We start from the raw sequence: 8,255 nt of genomic DNA on the forward strand, positions 1-8,255 counted from the left end.
AAAACGAGTGTGGTTGAGAGCAGAAGAGTGTGTTTTGAAATGGTTTGGTCACATGGAGAGAATGAGTGAGGAAAGATTGACCAAGAGTATATATATGTGTCAGAGGTGGAGGGATTGAGGAGAAGTGGGAGGCCAAATTGGAGGTGGAAAGATGGAGTGAAAAAGATTTTGAGAGATCGGGGCCTGAACATGCAGGAGGGTGAAAGGCGTGCAAGGAATAGAGTGAATTGGAACGATCTGGTATACCGGGGTCGACGTTCTGTCAATGCATTCAACCAGGGCATGTGAAGCGTCTGGAGTAAACTACGGAAAGTTCTGTGGGGCCTGAATGTGGAAAGGGAGCTGTGGTTTCGGTGAATTATTATATGACAGCTAGAGACTGAGTGTGAACGAGTGTGGCCTTTGTTGTCTTTTCCTGGCGCTACCTCGCACACATGAGGGGGGAGGGGGTTGTTATTCAATGTGTGGCGAGGTGGCGATGGGAATGAATAAAGGGAGACAGTATGAATTATGTACATGTGTATATATGTATATGTCTGTGTGTGTATATATATGTATAAATTGAGATGTATAGTTATGTATATTTGCGTGTGTGGACGTGAATATATATAGATATGTATGTGGGTGGGTTGGGCCATTCTTTCGTCTGTTTCCTTGCGCTACCTCGCTAACGCGGGAGACAGCGACAAAGCAAAATAGATAAATGAATAGATAAATATATATATATATATATATATATATATATATATATATATATATATATATATATATATATATATATATATATATATACGAACAAAGTGCATATGAACTCGCAGCTTCATAGAACATACGGACCTCCAACAGCCAGGATCGAACCCGATACCCCTGTGCAAAGGCGGGAGCGCTACCTCTAGGCTATCATCGCCCCTAATAGGGAAATGAGTATTCGAATACTCGAAGACCCTTCGTCCTACGTTGGTGAGCAACGGGGTCTACACCGGTCATTTCCCATCAGGCTCACACAGCCAGTAGATAGCATTTTTCCGAGCCTAACTTTACAACGCAGAGGTATATGTATACGAACAAAATGCATATGAATGGCACCTTCATAGAACATATAAAGCCCGTTGCTCACCAACGTGAGACGAAGGGTATTCGAGTTCATAACACTGGAATAGTCATTTCCCTATCAGGGGTGATCATATTCCAGCGGTAGCACTCCCGCCAGTTGCACAGGGGTCCCGGGTTTGATCCTGGCTGTTGGAGGTTCGTACGTTCTATGAAAATGCACATTCAAATGCATTTTGTTCGTATTCATATACCTCCGCGTTGTACAGTTAGATTCGATAAAATGCTATCTGCTGCCTTTGAGAGCCTGATGGGAAATGACTGGTGTAGACCCCGTTGCTCACCAACGTATGAAGAAGGGTATTCGAGTACATTGTATTCGAATAGTCATTTCCCTATCAGGGGTGATCATACCCTAGCGGTAGCGCTCCCGCCTGTTGCACAGGGGTCCCGGGTTCGATCGTGGCTGTTGGAGGTTTGTATGATGTATATACATATATATGCTCAGTGTTGTAAATCGAAATGGTGAAGAGCTTGTAGATTTGTGTGCTGAAAAAGTACTGTTCATTAGGAATACCTGGTTTAAAAAAAGAGATATACATAAACATACGTATGTAAGTAGGAGAGATGGCCAGAGAGCGTTATTGGATTACATGTTAATTGACAGGCGCGTGAAAGAGAGACTTTTGGATCTTAATGTGCTGAGAGGGGTAAGTGGAGGAATGTCTGATCATTATCTTGTGGGGCGAAGGTGAAGATCTCTAGAGGTTTTCAGAAAAGGAGAGAGAATCTTTGTGGTGAAGAGAGTGGTGGGAATAAGTGAGCTTGGAAAGGAGACTTGTGTGAGGAAGTACCAGGAGAGGTTGAGGGCAGAAATGGAAGAAAGTGAGAGCAACTGACGTAAGGGGAATTGAGGAGGAATGGATGTATTTAGGGAAGCAATAATGGCTTGCGCAAAAGATGCCTATGTCTTGAGAAAGGTGAAAGGTGGGCACATTAGAAAGGGTAGTGAGTGGTGGGATGAAGAAGTAAAATTCTTAGTGAAAGAGAAGAGAAAGGCATTTGGATGATTTTTGCAGAGAAAGAGTGCAGATGACTGGTAGATGTATAAAAGAAAGAGGCAGGAGGTCAAGAGAAAGGTGCAAGAGGAGAAAAAGAGGGCAAATGAGAGTTGGGGTGAGAGAGTATCATCAAATTTTAGAGAGAATAAAAAGATGTTTTGAAAGGAGGTAAATAAAGTGCGTAAAACAAGAGAACAAATGGGAACATCGGTGAGAGGGGCAAATGGGGTGGTAATAACTAGTGGTGAAGTAAGAGGGAGATGGAATGAGTATTTTGAAGGTTTGTTAAATGTGTTTGATGATAGGGAGGGAGATATAGGGGGTTTTGGTCGAGGTGGTGTGCGAAGTGAGAGGGTTAGGGAGAATAATTTGGTAAACAGAGAAGAGGTAGTAAAAGCTTTGCGCAAGATGCAAGCCGGCAAGGCGGCGGATTTGGATGGTATTGCAGTGGAATTTATTAAAAAAGGGGTAACCGTGTTGTTGACTGGTTGGTGAGGATATTCATTACATGTATGGTTCATGGTGAAATGCCTGAGGATTGGCGGAATACATGTATAATGCCATTGTACAAAGGCAAAGCGGATAAATGTGAGTGTTTAGATTACAGAGGTATAAGTTTATTGACTATTCCTGGGAAATCATATAAGAGGGTATTGATTGAGACGGTGAAGGCATGTACAGAGCATCAGATTGGGGAGGAGCAGTGTGGTTTCAGAAGTGGTAGAGGATGTGTGGATCAGGTGTTTGCTTTGAAGAATGTATGTGACAACTACTAAGAAAAGCAGATGGATTTGCATGTAGCATTTATGGATGTGGAGAACGCATATGACAGAGTTGATAGAGATGCTCTGTAGAAGGTATTAAGAGTATAAGGTGTGGGAGGTAAGTTGCTAGAAGCAGTGAAAATCTTTTATCGAGGATGTAAGGCATGTGTACAAGTAAGAATAGAGGAAAGTGATTGGTTCCCAGTGAATGTCGGTTTGCAGCAGGGGTACGTGATGTCTCCATGGTTGCTTAATTTGTTTATGGATGGGGTTGTTAGGGAGGCGAATGCAAGAGTTTTGGAGAGAAATGCAAGAATGCAGTCTGTTGTTGATGAGAGAGCTTGGGAAATAAGTCACTTGTTGCTCGCTGATGATACAGCGCTGGCGGCTGATTCGGGTGGAAACTGCAGAAGTTGGTAAATGAGTTTGGTAAAGTATGTGAAAGAAGAAACCTAAGAGTAAATGTGAATATGAGCAAGGTTATTAGGTTCAGTAGGTTTGAGGGACAAGTAAATTGAGAGGTAAGTTTTAATGGAGAAAAGCTGGAGGCATTGAAGTGTTTTAGATATCTGGGAGTGAATTTGGCAATGGATGGAACTATAGAAGCGGAAGTGACACACTGGGTGGGGGAGGGAGCGAAGGTTCTGGGAGCGTTGAAGAATGTGTGGAAGACGAGAACGTTAACTCGGAAAGCAAAAGGGGTATGTTTGAAGGAATAGTGGTTCCAACAATGTTATATGGTTGTGAGGCATGGGTGATAGATAGGGTTGTGCGGAGGAGGGTGGATGTGTTGGAAATGAGATGTTTGAGGACAATATGTGCAGTGAGGTGGTTTGATCGAGTAAGTTATGAAAGGGTAAGAGAGATGTGTGGTGATAAAAAGAGTGTGGTTGAGAGAGCAGAAGAGGGTGTTTTGAAATGATTTGGTCTCATGGAGAGAATGAGTGAGGAAAGATTGACCAAGAGGATATATGTGTCGGAGGTGGAGGGAACGAGAAGTGGGAGACCAAATTGGAGGTGGAAAGATGGAGTGACAAAGATTTTGAGTGATCGGGGCCTTGACATGCAGGAGGGTGAAATTCATGCAAGGAATAGAGTGAATTGGAACGATGTGGTATATCTGAGTCGACGTGCTGTCAGTGGATTGAACCAGGGCATGTGAAGCGTCTGGGGTAAACCATGGAAAGTTCTGTGGGGCCTGGATGTGGAAAGGGAGTTGTGGTTTCAGTGCATTATTACATGACAGCTAGAGACTGAGTGTGAACGAATGTGGCCTTTGTTGCCTTTTCCTAGCGCTATCTCGCACACATGAGGGGGAGGGTTTTTTTATTTCATGTGTGGCAGGGTGGCGATGGAAATGAATAAGGCAGACAGTATGAATTATGTACATGTGTATATGTCTGTGTGTGTGTATATATATGTATATATTGAGATGTATAGTTATGTATATTTGCGTGTGTGGATGTGTATGTATATACATGTGTACGTGGGTGGGTTTGGCCATTGTTTCGTCTGTTTCCTTGCCCTACCTCGCTAACGCGAGTGTCAGCGATAAAGCAATATATATATATATATATATATATATATATATATATATATATATATATATATATATATATATATATATATATATATATATATATATATATATATATATATATATATATATATATATATATATATATATATATATATATATATATATATATATATATATATATATATACATATATACATATATATATATATATATATATATATATATATATATATATATATATATATATATATATATATATTTCTCGGAAAGCAAAAATGGGTATGTTTGAAGGAATAGTGGTTCCAACAATGTTGTATGGTTGCGAGGCGTGGGCTATGGATAGAGTTGTGCGCAGGAGGATGGATGTGCTGGAAATGAGATGTTTGAGGACAATGTGTGGTGTGAGGTGGTTTGATCGAGTAAGTAACGTAAGGGTAAGAGAGATGTGTGGAAATAAAAAGAGCGTGGTTGAGAGAGCAGAAGAGGGTGTTTTGAAATGGTTTGGGCACATGGAGAGAATGAGTGAGGAAAGATTGACCAAGAGGATATATGTGTCGGAGGTGGAGGGAACGAGGAGAAGAGGGAGACCAAATTGGAGGTGGAAAGATGGAGTGAAAAAGATTTTGTGTGATCGGGGCCTGAACATGCAGGAGGGTGAAAGGAGGGCAAGGAATAGAGTGAATTGGAGTGATGTGGTATACAGGGGTTGACGTGCTGTCAGTGGAGTGAATCAAGGCATGTCAAGCGTCTGGGGTAAACCATGGAAAGCTGGGTAGGTATGTATATTTGCGTGTGTGGACGTGTGTATGTCCATGTGTATGGGGGGGGGGGCCATTTCTTTCGTCTGTTTCCTTGCGCTACCTCGCAAACGCGGGAGACAGCGACAAAGTATAAAAAAAAAAAAAAAAAAAAAAATATATATATATATATATATATATATATATATATATATATATATATATATATATATATATATATATATATATATATATATATATATACATATATATATATGTATGTATAGTGACTCCATCATCTATTTCAGGCCGTGATTGAGGACGACGATCATGCCTCACAGTCCGACCAGATTAATGGAAGAGTCAGGATTCACCAAGAGAATTCCCTATGTTCAGATCCAGTGACTCTCACTACATGTAAAATAGGAAGGCGTTATGAAAGTACTCTAATGTCACATTCATAATGATCTGTTAGAAATATATCTGTAAACATATAGTGTATGACAGGAGTGGAGAAGTATGCTTTTCCTGATTACTGGCATCTTACGTATTCTAAGCAATGTGATCATAGGACTTTAGAATTCTTACCATCTTATCTCAGTTTGATGTCAGACGGAGGGATTAGTGGGTTTCAGTTGTTGTACTTTGATAAGAGACTATTGTAACGAAAAGTTCTTCAGATGAGTTTGTTGCTATACACTAGTTACACACAAAACCTGTGCATCAAAAATGTTTTTGCTCCGTCCCGCCACTAGTTGGCAGGAGCGTATGATAAGGTACTCCAGATATCTGAAGTCAGGTTGCCCTTGTTCAACTGTCCACTTACATCTAGAAAAAAAAAATCCATTGCTAGTGATAGCTGGAAACAAACGCCCTTATACCAACTGATTATATCTGTTACTTCTTAAATATAAACACGATCCTCATCCAGTTCTTTGTTCACTTACCTCCATCTGCGCTGATCTTGGATGTTTCACTATCTACTGTAAGATACTTGTGATGCAGTCTACTGGGAAGCTTGCTAATTCATTGGGGTTTTAGCTTTGTATGATTTTCAGGTCAGTGGTCCGACAGAGATGCTGAAATTACTGGAGGAACATCCAATCAGATTCCAATACAAATGAAAATTTCAGGAACATTTGAAGCGTTTTTATCGTCGGCAATAGCAGCAGACAGTATATTATGACCTTAACACCCTCACTTAAGATTATGCTTTTGATGGGCTACATTATTCATCACTTTCCTAGAAAATACAATAGTCTCATTATTGTGATATTAATAGTCATTAAGGCTCAGCCAGAATGCCACTTAGTCATCTAATAGGTTCATCTGAGACAGAAGCCAAACGAAGCATAACTACAGTTGCCTTTTTTCATGGTCAAACGAAAATATGTGCGTGAGTTGTACACTCAAGCAGTCCTTGGAATCAGATTGCTGCATAAGTCAGCCACATGAAACAGGAATGTGACCATGTTCATGTTCCCATGTACACTTGACAAACTTTGTAATATGAGCACTCAACTTTGTCTTCCCTTCCTTTATACAGTGGCGTTATACTACGTGTATTCCACAAGTACTCAGCCACCTGACCATTAGCCAACATACACTAAAAATCCCAACTAATAAGGCAACAATAGTTACGCCTTTTAATGAGAAATTCAGATACATTACCATCCACTCCAGCCACCTTGACACACTCCATCTTACACAAGGCTTTCACCACCTCTTCTCTCTTCACCAAACCTCTCTCCCTGACTCTCTCACTTAATATACCACCAGACTCAAACACCGTGCATTGGTGCAGAGGTTAGTATTCCTATTCATGACGCATTCACGGTCTGCTTAGTGTCAAGCGCTTACGTTCTAATCCTGGTTGTGGCAGTTGGACCACAGTCAACCCAGTTGTTCATCTATCCCTAGCAGGCAGTCGATAAAATGGGCACCTGGTTCAAGCATGGATATATATATATTTATATATATATATATATATATATATATATATATATATATATATATATATATATATATATATATATATATATATATATATATATATATATATATATATTTTTCTTTTTTTTTTTTTTTTTTCATACTATTCGCTATTTCCCGCAATAGCGAGGTAGCGTTAAGAACAGAGGACTGGGCCTTTGAGGGAATATCCTCACCTGGCCCTCTTCTCTGTTCCTTCTTTTGGAAAATTAAAAAAAAAAATAAAAAAAACGAGAGGGGAGGATTTCCAGCCCCCCGCTCCCGCTATATACCCCAGACGCTTCACATGCCTTGATTCAATCCACTGACAGCACGTCAACCCCGGTATACCACATCGCTCCAATTCACTCTATTCCTTGCCCTCCTTTCACCCTCCTGCATGTTCAGGCCCCGATCACACAAAATCTTTTTCACTCCATCTTTCCACCTCCAATTTGGTCTCCCTCTTCTCCTCGTTCCCTCCACCTCCGACACATATATCCTCTTGGTCAATCTTTCCTCACTCATTCTCTCCATGTGACCAAACCATTTCAAAACACCCTCTTCTGCTCTCTCAACCACGCTCTTTTTATTTCCATACATCTCTCTTACCCTTACGTTACTTACTCGATCAAACCACCTCACACCACACATTGTCCTCAAACATCTCATTTCCAGCACATCCATCCTCCTGCGCACAACTCTATCCATAGTCCATATATATATATATATATATATATATATATATATATATATATATATATATATATATATATATATATATATATATATATATATATATATATCCATGCTTGAACCAGGTGCCCATTTTATCGACTGCCTGCTAGGGATAGATGAACAGCTGGGCTGACTGTGGTCCAACTGCCACAACACGATAAGTTGTCAAGTGCACGTTTTTATGATAATCACATCATCAAAGGAGATACAAGAGAGAAATATAAGTCAGTTGATATACATCGAAGAGACGAAGCTAGGACGCCATTTGGTAAATATGCGATTCTCTAAGGCATACAACGAGCGTTCATAAACTTATCATTTTACAAATTTTATCGGGCAATAAAGTTATCTGATTTGTATAGACCATCACTAATAATAAGATTAAAATTCTTTG

General features: G+C 40.0%; 1 protein-coding gene across 1 annotated transcript in view; it reads left to right on the forward strand.

Annotated features, from left to right (window-relative positions):
• Nucleotides 1-6,072, forward strand: part of LOC139753532 (probable glutamate receptor) — a 176,035-nt gene extending 169,963 nt beyond the window's left edge. The window contains exon 16 of the mRNA XM_071670180.1: nt 5,461-6,072. The gene's annotated coding sequence lies outside the window, so the exon portion shown is untranslated. The remainder of the gene's footprint in view (nt 1-5,460) is intronic.
• The last annotated feature ends 2,183 nt before the right edge of the window (nt 6,073-8,255 follow it).

The sequence above is a fragment of the Panulirus ornatus genome, chromosome 14 (assembly GCF_036320965.1).
Source record: "Panulirus ornatus isolate Po-2019 chromosome 14, ASM3632096v1, whole genome shotgun sequence".
NCBI lineage: Eukaryota > Metazoa > Arthropoda > Malacostraca > Decapoda > Palinuridae > Panulirus > Panulirus ornatus.